At 48.9% G+C, this 12665-nt stretch overlaps 2 non-coding genes across 2 annotated transcripts; both read right to left on the bottom strand.

Moving 5' to 3' along the window:
* Positions 1 to 1810: 1810 nt before the first annotated feature.
* Positions 1811 to 1892, bottom strand: TRNAS-GCU (transfer RNA serine (anticodon GCU)). The gene has a single exon. It is a non-coding gene; the product is annotated as a tRNA-Ser (tRNA).
* A 4074-nt stretch (positions 1893 to 5966) lies between these two features.
* Positions 5967 to 6048, bottom strand: TRNAS-GCU (transfer RNA serine (anticodon GCU)). Its single transcript has one exon. It is a non-coding gene; the product is annotated as a tRNA-Ser (tRNA).
* Positions 6049 to 12665: the final 6617 nt, after the last annotated feature.

Genomic DNA, 12665 nt, shown 5'->3' with positions numbered 1-12665 from the left:
CGTTTTGGGAAATGTCCATGAGCCCATTGCGAGTATCTCTGAGCCCCTCCTATTTATTTTTTAGGAATATTTGTAAGCTATGGACTGGACATAAAATTCTTGCATGTTCAATGGGCTGGCTTTCCCATGATGTATGTGCACCGCTTGTTGACATTCGCTAACTCATGGGCCATCACTCAGATTTCCTTACATTTCTGTTTCTTGAAACACAAATAGGCAGAGATAACTCTGGCATTTAACACATTTGTTGGAGAGATCTTTGATTTGTAAAGTCCCAGATTTAAATTAAAGTAGTATAAGGTTAATGTAGAGGTCAGATTTTTCTTTCATGTAGGTAGTAAAGCAGGTTACTGCTTTTAACACAGAGATCCTTTTGTTACCTGCTGTTCATAAATTGTAATCCTTGTAATATAGCACTGTGAGCTATGAAGGACATGTGACTCCTACACCTTGTCTCATGTAACGCATCTTGTACATTGATTACATATGTACATGTTTTAATGTCAATGTATAATGTGTATGTTACGTAAAGAGCTCTGACACCCTGCGTTGGGTTGCCTAGTGCAATAAAAGAAATAAAATAGTGCTACTGACATTGTGATTTGTGTAAATACTGGGACAGACCAACACATCTGACATTCTTACAGTGCCTGCATCTCTTATATACAAGGACTGAAGAAGGGCAAAAACTGCCTCTCTTAAGTACTTGTGAAGGGATAACAAGCTGCGTGCCTTTGTATCCCCTGCATGGCATTGACATTTAAGTGTGAGGTCCCAGGCTGCCTCCAGTCAGGATATTCAAACATAAGGAGGCCTGATGGCCCCTTCACTTCGGCCCAGCTGAAGGTGAAAAAAAAGCTTCCTCGCTGCCTTCATGCTGCTGCTGGGAGTTAAGAGCAGACAACGTACAAGAGCTGCTGATCGTTTCCCGGTGTCTTAATCCGGGGCAGGTCCAACATATTTCTGTGGGGCCCAACTTCTTGGCGGGGTGGACAGCGTTCACCCTGTGAAAATAGTGGTGGGACACTGTGTACCTTTGTGTACCCCCGACTTGTGCCCTGGTCTGTTGTCTGCACAAGTGCATGTCATACAGGCTGAGAGGCAACAGAACACATCAGTTTTGCCTGAAAAAATATTTTACTTAAATCAGTCAATAGCGTCGCCAATATGTGATGGGCAAGGAAGCTGTTTGATTTAAAAAATGCAGCATGAATCAAGATTCAGTAGGGCCCTCCTGACTCTAGGCCCCGGTGCCACTGTACCTGCTGCACCAATGAAAACCACGCTCCAAAAATGTATCTGATTTTATTTTATAAACTGGCATCAAAGCTATTGCATTTTACCTATGCAAATCTTGTCCTTGGTCAGCGATTTCTATAGATTTTACTTACACCTGAAGCTTGGCCCCCCTGAGCCACAAACAAGAGGTGAGGCGAATTCCTTGAGGGGATATTTTCCCGCCTGCTGGAGAGAGAGGAATTTACTTTCAGCTTGACACTGTTGTGGTAAAAACTCCAGGGTTAATCATTTAATTCAATGGCACCCTGTAAGCAAGTGCTCCACCACTTTAGAATGTGTTGAGTGTTAAAATTTACCAGGAGGGTTGTAAAGGTCGGTCCGTGGCCAGTGACAGTGACCCTTGTATTAGAGCAGATAAAAAGGGGACATTTTCTGCTGTAATACGCAAGGTGGCCAGGCCTGTGCATTCTGTCGAGGTTTGGAAACCTTACATTTTCTTTCTCATTGGAATGTACAGCAAGTGTATGAATGAGATTTTAAGAAACACTTACAACGCTAAAACAAAAGGATCCGACGAGGGTGGGATTTGAACCCACGCGTGCAGAGCACAATGGAGTAGCAGTCCATCGCCTTAACCACTCGGCCACCTCGTCACAACAGCCTAACCTTTATTTGTCACTATCAAAACCCCAGCATCATCCAATTTCGTAATTTCTGAGTAATTATTAACCTGAAGTAAAACCCGGATGTGCTGACAAAAAGACACCTGATTAGGACTAACCGTCCCAGTGCCTATGCGATCTCACAGGAAAAAGTCAGTACCACACATACCCTTGTTAGACACCGCACCCTGATCTCAAGCTGGAGGTCTGCCTGGGTTTCTTATTTCAGAGCTCCAGACATGAGTGAACCTCCTTCTGAGGCGTGACCACAGAACAAGACTCTGAAATATGGCTGGACCAGTTTCCACTTTCACCCACTTGCACGCTTAGCCTTGGCCTGTGTCGCTTCACACTGGACAGCCTGTCCAGTGGCCCCTTCAGGGTCCTGTGCGTCACTTCCGGCCGAGGTGGGGGAAGGGGAGAGGTATATATGCCTCCCCCTCCCACCTGGCGGCCTCTTTGTCCTTTACCCTGACGCAAGCAATTGGCCGGTCACTTGGGGGTCCCCCTCGTGCCAGGTAAAACTGTGGGTCTGGTGCAGGTTTTAACTTTTCTTGGGATCGAGCTTGATGCCATCGCAGGGGAGTCCAGATTGCCGACAGACAAGGTTTTGACCTAGCACAACACATACAGTCTGTGGTTGGGCAGGACAGGGCCACCTTTGAATGCATCCAAAGCCTCCTGGGGCAACTGAATTTTGCAGCCAGGGTCATTTCAGCGGGTAGGGTGTTTGCCAGAAGGTTAGCCAGGGCCACTGCCAAGGTCACAAAGAAGCACCACATGGTGAAATTAAGCAAAGGCATGAGACATGACCTGGCCATGTGGGCGTAGTCCCTGGCCAATTTTGACGGCTTAGTAATTTGGAGTTCTCGATGGGCAGGCAGCCCGGACCTAGCCCTATATACAGACGCATCAGGCAGAGAAGGATTCCGGGCCATTTTAGACAGGGAATGGTATGCAGAGAAATTGCCCAATACCTGGCACAAGAAAAAGATCACGGTCAAGATCACAGTGTTAGAGTTGTTCCCGATTGTGGTGGCATTCCCCTTGTGGCCTGTGGTACTGGCGGCTAAGAGGGTCCTCTTGTGGTCCGACAATCTGGCGATAGTGCAGGCATTAACTCCCAGTCACCAAGTTGCCCCCTGGTGTTGTGCTTTTGAGGGAGTTGGTGCGGCCGTGTCTGTACAATAATGTTGAATGCAGGGTGCGACACATTCAGGGTGTGCAGAACACAGCGGCTGATGCTCTCTCTCATTTTCAGTGGCCCCGGTTCTGGGAGGCGTGGCGAGAGAGGAGGGGACCCCTTTCCTGGCACACCTTTGGTTCCTGTTAAAGTGGAAAATCGACCGAGGGGGCTCGGTGAGTTATCACTAGCGCCCGGGACAAACAAGAGATATAGGTCCTGCGTTCAAAAATGTTGTTCAGTGGTGGGAGCCTAAGAAGAAGGCGGGTCTTCCTTAGAAATCAGAGTACAGTCTTTCATATTGTGGGCTAAAGACAATGGGAAGAGTCATTCTTGGATTTCGGGCCATCTTGCAGCAATCAGCCTCCACGCTAGACTAAGGGGCCAGTCAGATCGCAGATTTACAGCACAACTACCTTTGCTTATGCATGATTTTACAACACGTGCCATTACAATGCATTTTTAGAAACAACCATTACAAAGCCTACAATTACAATGCATACCATTACAACGCATGCCATTAAAATGCATAATACTTTTAGGGTAACAGTGGGGTAAGTGTTGGATAGTGTACGGGTAAAATTTACCATTCCCACCCCAGTGAGTGCAAAAGTAGGGTTATTGTTGGATAGTGTAGGGGTTAAAATTACTATTTCCATGTACCAAAAAACCCATACCCACCCTAAAACTAAAACATCTCCATTACTTACCTTATAATGTGTTGTAATGGCATGTATTGTAATGGTATGTGTTGTAGTAATATGTGTTGTAATAACTGCATACGTTGTAACAGCTGCGCTGTAAAGGTAGTGCGTTGTAATGGTTGTTTTCTGTTTTGGGAAATGTCCATGAACCCATTACGAGTATCTCTGAGCCCCTCCTATTTATTTTTTAGGAATATTTGTAAGCTATGGACTGGACATTCAATTCTCGCATGTTCAATGGACTGGCTTTCCCATGATGTATGTGCACCGCTTGCTGACATTCGCTACCTCATGGGCCATCACCCAGATTTCCTTACATTTCTGTTTCTTGAAACACAAATAGGCACAGTGAGATAACTCTGGCATTTAACACATTTGTTGGAGAGATCTGTGATTTGTGAAGTCTCAGATTTAAATTAAAGTAGTATAAGGTTAATGTAGAGGTCAGATTTTTCTTTCATGTAGATAGTAAAGCAGGTTACTGCTTTTAACACAGAGATCCTTTTGTTACCTGCTGTTCATAAATTGTAATCCTTGTGATCTCCTGAGGCGGAAGCCGGGAAAAACGCTCGACTGTTTTTAAAAAATTGCATTTGAATTTGTTTGTTGCACTTGCCTGATTCCTTCTCCCTGGGTACTTCTCCCCGCTAAATAACGCGCTGGACATCCCGCGCAGCGGATATTAGCGCTGTCGCGGGTTACAAACATTTTTGCCGCCATTACCCCATAGCCCACAGGCCACGCCCACTACCGTGAGGCCACGCCCCCTCCACGCCGAAGCTACTTAAGCCGCGCTGATCACTAGCGCGAGGCAGAGGACACTGATCTCCTGAGGTGGAAGCCGGGAGAAACGCTCGACTGTTTTTAAAAAATTGCATTTGAATTTGTTTGTTGCACTTGCCTGATTCCTTCTCCCTGGGCACTTCTCCCCGCTAAGTAACGCGCTGGACATCCCCACGCAGCGGATATTAGCGCTGTCGCCGGTTACAAACATCTTTACCGCCATTACCCCATAGCCCACAGGCCACGCCCATTACCGTGAGGCCACGCCCCCTCCACGACGAAGCTACTGAAGTTGCGCTGATCACTAGCGCGAGGCAGAGGACACTGATCTCCTGAGGCGGAAGCCGGGAGAAACGCTCGACTGTTTTTAAAAAATTGCATTTGAATTTGTTTGGTGCACTTGCCTGATTCCTTCTCCATGGGCACTTCTCCCCGCTAAGTAACGCGCTGGACATCCCCCCACAGCGGATATTAGCGCTGTCGCGGGTTACAAACATCTTTGCCGCCATTACCCCATAGCCAACAGGCCATGCCCACTACCATGAGGCCACGCCCCGATCCCCCCCTATAACAATAAGCATCTCTCGGACGCGCAGCATACGAGCGCAGCGGGCGCGCCAAAGGCAAGCCCGTCTGCGCCCGTTCGCGCCAGGCCGGGCCTAGGGGCCAGCCATGCCGGCTATTTCATTTCTTACTCGGCCGACTCCCTCAGAGAACTACAACTCCCAAACCTCTCACCCTCTCCCACCACCATCAGACTCATCACCACAGCCGGCTTCACCCGCTCAGACCTAGGCCCCCCTAGCTGGAGCACTCCCCCCGCCAAACCGGTCAGGAGCGACACCTCGATCCGGGTGTTATATCTGAACACCCGCTCCCTGGTAAAACACCAAGCCGACATATATATCCTCCTCCCTAATGAGAAACCAGATGTACTCCTGCTCACAGAAACCTGGCTGACTACAGATTGTCTCCCTGACATTCTGGCGGCCCTCCCCCCAGACTACTACATCCTCCATGCTGATCGTTTTGGAAATCGCCCTGGGGGTGGGTTGGCAGCCATAATATCAAAACGCCTCAACTTTATCTCTACATCTTCCCTTACCCTCCCGGAAGTAGACAACTTAAGCATCAGCCTAAAAACGGATGTAGCAGCCTTAACACTCCTTCTCCGATATCGGCCCCCTCACTCTATGCCATCTTTCGCGGTCACTTTGATCGAACAGCTGTCCGACCTACTCACAAGAGGACATTTTCTGCTGTACTACGCAAGGTGGCCAGGCCTGTGCATTCTCTCAAGGTTTGAAAACCTTACATTTTCCTTCTCATTGGAATGTACAGCAAGTGTATGAATGAGATTTTAAAAAACACTTACAACGCTAAAACAAAAGGATCCGACGAGGGTGGGATTTGAACCCACGCGTGCAGAGCACAATGGATTAGCAGTCCATCGCCTTAACCACTCGGCCACCTCGTCACGATAGCCTAACATTTATTTGTCACTATCGAAACCGCAGCAGCATCCAATTTCGTAATTTCGGAGTAATTATTAACCTGAAGTGAAACCCGGATGAGCTGCCAAAAAGACACCTGTTTAGGACTAACCGGCCCATTGCCTAAGCGATCTCACAGGAGAAACTCAGTACCACACATACCCTTGTTACACACCGCACCCTGATCTCAAGCTGCAGGTCTGCCTGGGTTTCCTTTTTCAGAGCTCCAGACATGAGTGAACCTACTTCTGAGGTGTGCCCACAGAACAAGGCTCTGAAATGTGGCTGGACCAGTTGCCACTTTCACCCACTCGCCCGCTTAGCCATGGCCTGTGTCGCTTCACACTGGACAGTGTGTCCAGTGACACCTTCAGGGTCCCGTGCGTCACTTCCGGCCAAGGTTGGGGAAGGGGAGAGATATATATGCCTCCCCCGCCCACCTGGCGGCCTCTTTGTCCTTTACCCTGACGCAAGCAATTGGCCAGTCACTTGGGGGTCCCCCTCGTGCCAGGTAAAACTGTGGGTCTGGTGCAGGTTTTAACATTTCTTGGGATCAAGCTTGATACCATCACAGGGGAGTCCAGATTGCCGACAGACTAGGTTGGTGACCTAACACAACACATACAGTCTGTGGTTGGGCAGGACAGGGCCACCTTTGAATGCATCCAAAGCCTCCTGGGGCAACTGAATTTTGCAGCCAGGGTCATCCCAGCGGGTAGGGTGTTTGCCAGAAGGTTAGCCAGGGCCACTGCCAAGGTCACAAAGAAACACCACATGATGAAATTAAGCAAAGGCATGAGACAGGACCTGGCCTTGTGGGCATAGTTCCTGGCCAATTTTAACGGCTTAGTAATTTGGAGGGCTTCCTGGGCAGGCACCCCGGACCTAGCCCTATATACAGACCATCAGGCAGAGAAGGATTCGGGGACATTTTAGACAGGGAATGGTATGCAGAGAAATTGCCCAACACCTAGCACAAGAAAAAGATCACAGTCAAGATCATAGTGTTAGAGTTGTTCCCGATTGTGGTGGCATTCCGCTTGTGGCCTGTGGTACTGGCGGCTAAGAGGGTCCTCTTGTGGTCCGACAATCTGGCGATAGTGCGGGCATTAACTCCCAGTCAGCAAGTTGCCCCTGGTGTTGTGCCTTTTGAGGGAGTTGGTGCAGGCGTGTCTGTACAATAACATGAAATACAAACTCGACGACCTGACCAAGGTTCAGCACAACCACAGCACAAGTAAAGTAAATTTAACTCTGGTGCAGCACACTTCCCGTGCCCATCGTCCCAAGGCACAAATATGGTCAACAATTTTCTTCAAATGGCGAATATTGAAATATAACCAAGGAGTCTTCTTTAGTCCAAAAGTTCTATTCTTTATTGTGGTAATCATACCAAACCAATTATACAGCCATTGCGTTTCTTCCTTGGCGGAACTTCGCCAAAGCTGAAAAGACCCAAATGGATAAATTACAAATTAAACATAATACAAGACATACATATATAAATTACAATATATACAACACAGGGTGGGATTAAAAGCACGACATCAATTGGAGAGAAGTTAAGTTCGATAGAATACCTTTACAAACTAACTCTCACACCAAACTATGTACATTTAAAACTAATAGAAACAACACCCATCTATACTACTATTATAAAGAGAGAACACACACCTTTGAGCCAGGTAAACTCGGGAACCACAGCGCCAATCCACACACCCGATACATTGTAGAAATTGTCAGGGTGTGCAGAAGGACATAGGCTATAATTTATTTTTTTAAAGTACATTTAAAAATGTAACTTTAAAAAAAAAGTAGTGCCCTGAAAGTAGCGCTGGCCGCGACGCTGCTCTGGCCGTGACGTAGCTCTGGCCGTGACGTGCGTGATGACGGCGAGGAGAAGCGGCGGACATGGAGCTGCGGTGAAGTGAGGAGCGCGGGCGCGTCATGGCGAAGAGGAGGGGAGCGGCAGGTCAGGTAAAGTAAAGCTGGAAATCAGGGCGGGAGGGAGTCGGGCGGGAGGGGAGCGGGAGGGAGTCGGGGCGAGAGGGGAGCGGGTGTGCACAGAGGGACAGGCGGGAGGGAGTCGGGACGGGAGGGGGTCGGGCGGGAGCGGGTGTACTGCCCCCAGCCCCTTTCTGCCCTAGGTAACGCTGGGGCGGGCTGCTAGTATATATATATATATATATATATATATATATATATATATATATATATATATATATATATATATACTACTATAATAAAGGAAGAACTTTCAGCCTTTGGGGCGGGTAAACTCGGGAACCACAGCGCCAATCCACACACCCGATACACCGTTGGAATCGTAAGGGTGTGTAGATGGTTATAGGCTATATAAATTTAAAAAAAAAAGTTATTTAAAAAATTTACAGTAAAGAAAATAGTAGTCCCTCCGAAGTAGCGCCGGCCACAACGTGCATGCTCATGTCAGGAGCGTGGGGAGAAGCGGCGTCCAGGAGTGCGACGAGGAGCGGCGGACATGGCACGGAGGGGAGCAGTGACGTGAGGAGCAGCGGACAAGCCAACGGCAGTGCGAGCAGCGGACAGGCTGGAGGAGCGGCGGCTGAGGAAAGGGAGCGGCGGACATGGCGCGGGGGAGGAGCGGTGACGTGAGGAGCAGCGGACAGGCGAGCGGCAGTGCGAGCAGCGGACAGGCGGGAGGAGCGGCGGCTGAGGTAAGGGGACCCATGTTGGGGCAGGCGGGGGTCGGGGCAGACAGGGGTCGGGGCAGGCGGGGGACGGGCCGGGCGGGGGCCCGGGCTGCTGGACAATGTCGGGGCAGGCAGGGGGCGGGGAAGCCTGTTGCTCCCGGACAAGGTCAGGACGGGCTGCTAGTATATATATATATATATATATATATATATATATATATATATTACCTCTTTTCTCTATGGGACTTTTGAAAATTCTATGTCTAATAACTTTGGCGTTTGTGGACGGAATCGGCTGAAATTTTCAGGAAAATGGCACATTTTGATTCTGAGCAGCCCCTGAAAATTTAGGGGGGTTTCGTCAAGGGGGGGCTGAGAAAAAAGGGGGGTCCCAAAACGCGTTTTTTCCATTCATTTTTCCATAGGGCGGTTGGACTCACTTTTAGCTCGAACGGCTGAATGGATTTGCACGAAACTTGGCAAAATTGTAGGGACTGTTAGCCCGATGTGCCTTTGCTAGGTCTCAATATATGTGCTCCAGTAGTTTTTGAGAAATTAACGTTCAAACCAAGATATATATCTGTAACAGCGCTCTGGGCAGCGATCCGGTCCGCTTACTTTTCGCTTATCGGAACTTTGCGCGCAGAAAGCTGATTGGCTCTCCGGTGTCTGTCAACATTCTAAACAGTCCGGAGCGGACGCCATCTTGTTTCTCGGTAGGATCGAGAGAGAAGAAGAGGTGGAAAACGAAAGGGGAATTTAATGAAAGGGGGCAAGGTATCCCCCTCTTGACCCCCTAGGAATGTTGTTGGGGTTATTAAAGGGTCCCGTGGGGAAAATAAAAAAAAAATGATTTTTCACGGTAGAAGCGCGGCCGCGAACTGGTAGCGAAACGGGAATTCGCCATTTTGTGCTTCGTTAATTAAATTACTAGTTATAAGTGGGTGCGGGAGACGTATCCTAATCCCCTATGTTTCCTGAGGGTGGCTGAGGAGGCTGATATATGTTGATACATCTCTTCCAGCGGCTGTGCGTGAGCTTTTTTTTTTTTTGCTGCGTGACAGTCCGGAGCGGCCGCCATCTTGTCTCTCGGTAGGATCGAGAGAGAAGAAAAGGTGAAAAACTAAGGGGGAATTTAATGAAAGGGGGCAAGGTATCCCCCTCTTGACCCCCTAGGAATGTTGTTGGGGTTATTAAAGGGTCCCGTGGGGAAAATAAAAAAAAAATTATTTTTCACGGTAGAAGCGCTTCACGGGCCGCGAACTGGGCCGCAAACTGGTAGCGAAACGGGAATTCGCCATTTTGTGCTTCGTTAATTAAAGTACTAGGTATAAGGGGGTGCGGGAGACGTATCCTAATCCCCTATGTTTCCTGAGGGTGGCTGAGGAGGCTGATATATGTTGATACATCTCTTCCAGCGGCTGCGCCATCTTACCTTTTTTCGAATGCCACAATTTTGTCGTGCACGGCAGCCATTTTAGATGCCAGGCTGGTCCCAGGCTATCACCTAACCCTGCGGATGTAGTTTATGGCCCCAGCTGTAGAGAATTCAGACATGCCAATCCTCCTGATTCAGGCGTGTGAGTACTGATTTCAGTGCTAGTCTCCCGCCTCCCGATTTCTGCAAGCAAAAACCCGGGGGCATATTACGAACAACTAGCGATAATTTTTGTCTCTAACTTGTTTAGAGACAAAAATTATCACCGCACATCGGCGATTTTTATCGCAGATAAACCTTGCTATTATCGCAGAAAAGTCAGCGATATTCATGTATTATCGATCTAATGCTCTTAGCCATGTTATCCACCTCCCATTGGATAACATGGCTAAGAACTGCTCAGGGCAGGTGAAAAGTCAGCGATATTCATGTATTATCGATCTAATGCTCTTAGCCATGTTATCCACCTCCCATTGGATAACATGGCTAAGAACTGCTCAGGGCAGGTGTTAGATTTTGGAGATATTCGCGCTTAGCGCGAATATCTCCAAAAGTTGGTAATAGAAGGTAGCGATGTTAGGGACTGTTTCCAGTCGCTAACATCTTGGCACGCCACTTTGCATGTCATTAGTGATAAGTATCACTGACATGCAAAGCGGGGCCCAAGATGGTCGCTATCTCCTTTTAGCTGTCACTAACTGGTGTTAGCGACAGCTTGGTAATAGGGAAATAATTTTATCTCCGCTTTCATGGCTTTTAAAGCCAAAAAAGCGGAGATAAACCCCCTTGATAATATGCCCCACGATTCCTTGGGGGTTTCAGCTGACAGGGCTTGGTATTGTGTTACATGGTAATTTTTCCATGAAACGTCAGAGGGTCGATGCAGGGGTTCTAGAAGAGGTGATAAACCATTTAAGCCTCATGAACAAGCGCATGGTCTTTTAAAGATTTGTGAAGTACTCGGGGCGGCGGTGTGTGTGTGCCCTCTTTCAGGAGCGGGCGGGGGGGCACTGCCAGCAACTTGCCAGGTCAGGTAGTGTTCAACACGTGCATCACCCTTTCTCTGCCTGCTATTGCGCTCCATGCTTCGGAAAGGTAAGAAAAAGAACGTGCATTTGAGTTTGAAATGTCCGATCCTGCAGCAGCACACTTCCAAAGCCCACACATGACAATAACCCGATTCAAGGCCCCATTCACCCGTTTTTAAAAAAATAGATAACACTCCAACAAAGTAAGGTTATAAAACTTTATTAACTACTAACTTTAACGAACGGAACAAAAACTAAAAACATTTAAACATTTCTCAACACAAAAAGCAACAATGGTTAGAAGCTGTCTTTTGTGCGAATAGTCCCAAGGCAGCACAACGTGCAGAGTTCTGGACGGCACCCAGGTGATGTCGCCTGGGTGCCGCACTGGTTTAGGGATCCTACAATGCTGCTCCGAAAATTGGCGTGGGGCGTCCCGGGTGGGGCGGGGGGAGGCCTCGTCAGTAGCGGTCTGTTGTGCGAATAGTCCCAAGGCAGCACAACGTGCAGAGTTCTGGACGGCACCCAGGTGATGTCGCCTGGGTGCCGCACTGGTTTAGGGATCCTACAATGCAGCACAGAAAAACAGCGTGGGGCGTCCCGGGTGGTGCGGGGGGAGGCCTCGTCAGTAGCGGTCTGTGTCCAGTGTCACATGGCTGACACAACATGTACGACAGGCACCCAGGTGATGTCCAGTAAACTGCCGCACTGGTTTTGGTATCCTACAATGCTGCTCCGAAAATTGGCGTGCGGCGGCCCGGGGGGGGGGCGTGGGGGAGCCGGCGTGAACGGGCCTCCCCAGGTGGCGGCCATCTAGCTGAGTTGCGCTCGCTCTTGCGGCCACAGCGTCTCGCTCACCATGTTGTTGAGTTGCTCCCACTCTTGCAGTGCAGCGATAGGCGGCTGCCACATGGCTCCTAAAATGGCGGACAGCTCCTCGGTTTTAGGCCTGGTCCACTGAAATGGTCCTGGGACACTTTGGAACTCGGACGCTTGCCTGCTAGGGCTTGGGCTCCATTCTCGAAAAGCGTCCCCTCAGCCGTGAAGATTGTATAAAAGTCTTGGGGGCCCCCGACTCCCGCAGGCTTCCGGTGGGGAGCGGCTGCCATGATTGCTCGCGGAATGACCACGACGGAGCCACGAGATGGTGGTGCTCTCATGCTGACGCCAGCTTCAGTCTGAATGATCCAGAAACAAGGTGGGGCTTTCATCGTTTGGGAAAAAAAAATGTTCTAAACCAATGAAAAGTGTTATTTTTAGGTCATATGACCAAGCCTTCCATCTTTAGGAAACCAAAAGTAAAATGAACCAATGAAAAGTTTTATAAACAAGTCACATGACCTGTTATGCGGCATAGGGCTACAAAAAGCGTAGAAAATCCGTTGGCACGAGAGGCGGCGTCAGTAGCGGACCGATGTGCGAATAGGCCGAAGGCAGCACAACGGGCCGAGATCCGGATGGTA

Source organism: Lissotriton vulgaris, chromosome 12 (genome assembly GCF_964263255.1).
Source record: "Lissotriton vulgaris chromosome 12, aLisVul1.2, whole genome shotgun sequence".
NCBI lineage: Eukaryota > Metazoa > Chordata > Amphibia > Caudata > Salamandridae > Lissotriton > Lissotriton vulgaris.
Note: the sequence above shows the minus strand (reverse complement) of the source record. Positions and strands in the feature narration are given on the sequence as shown.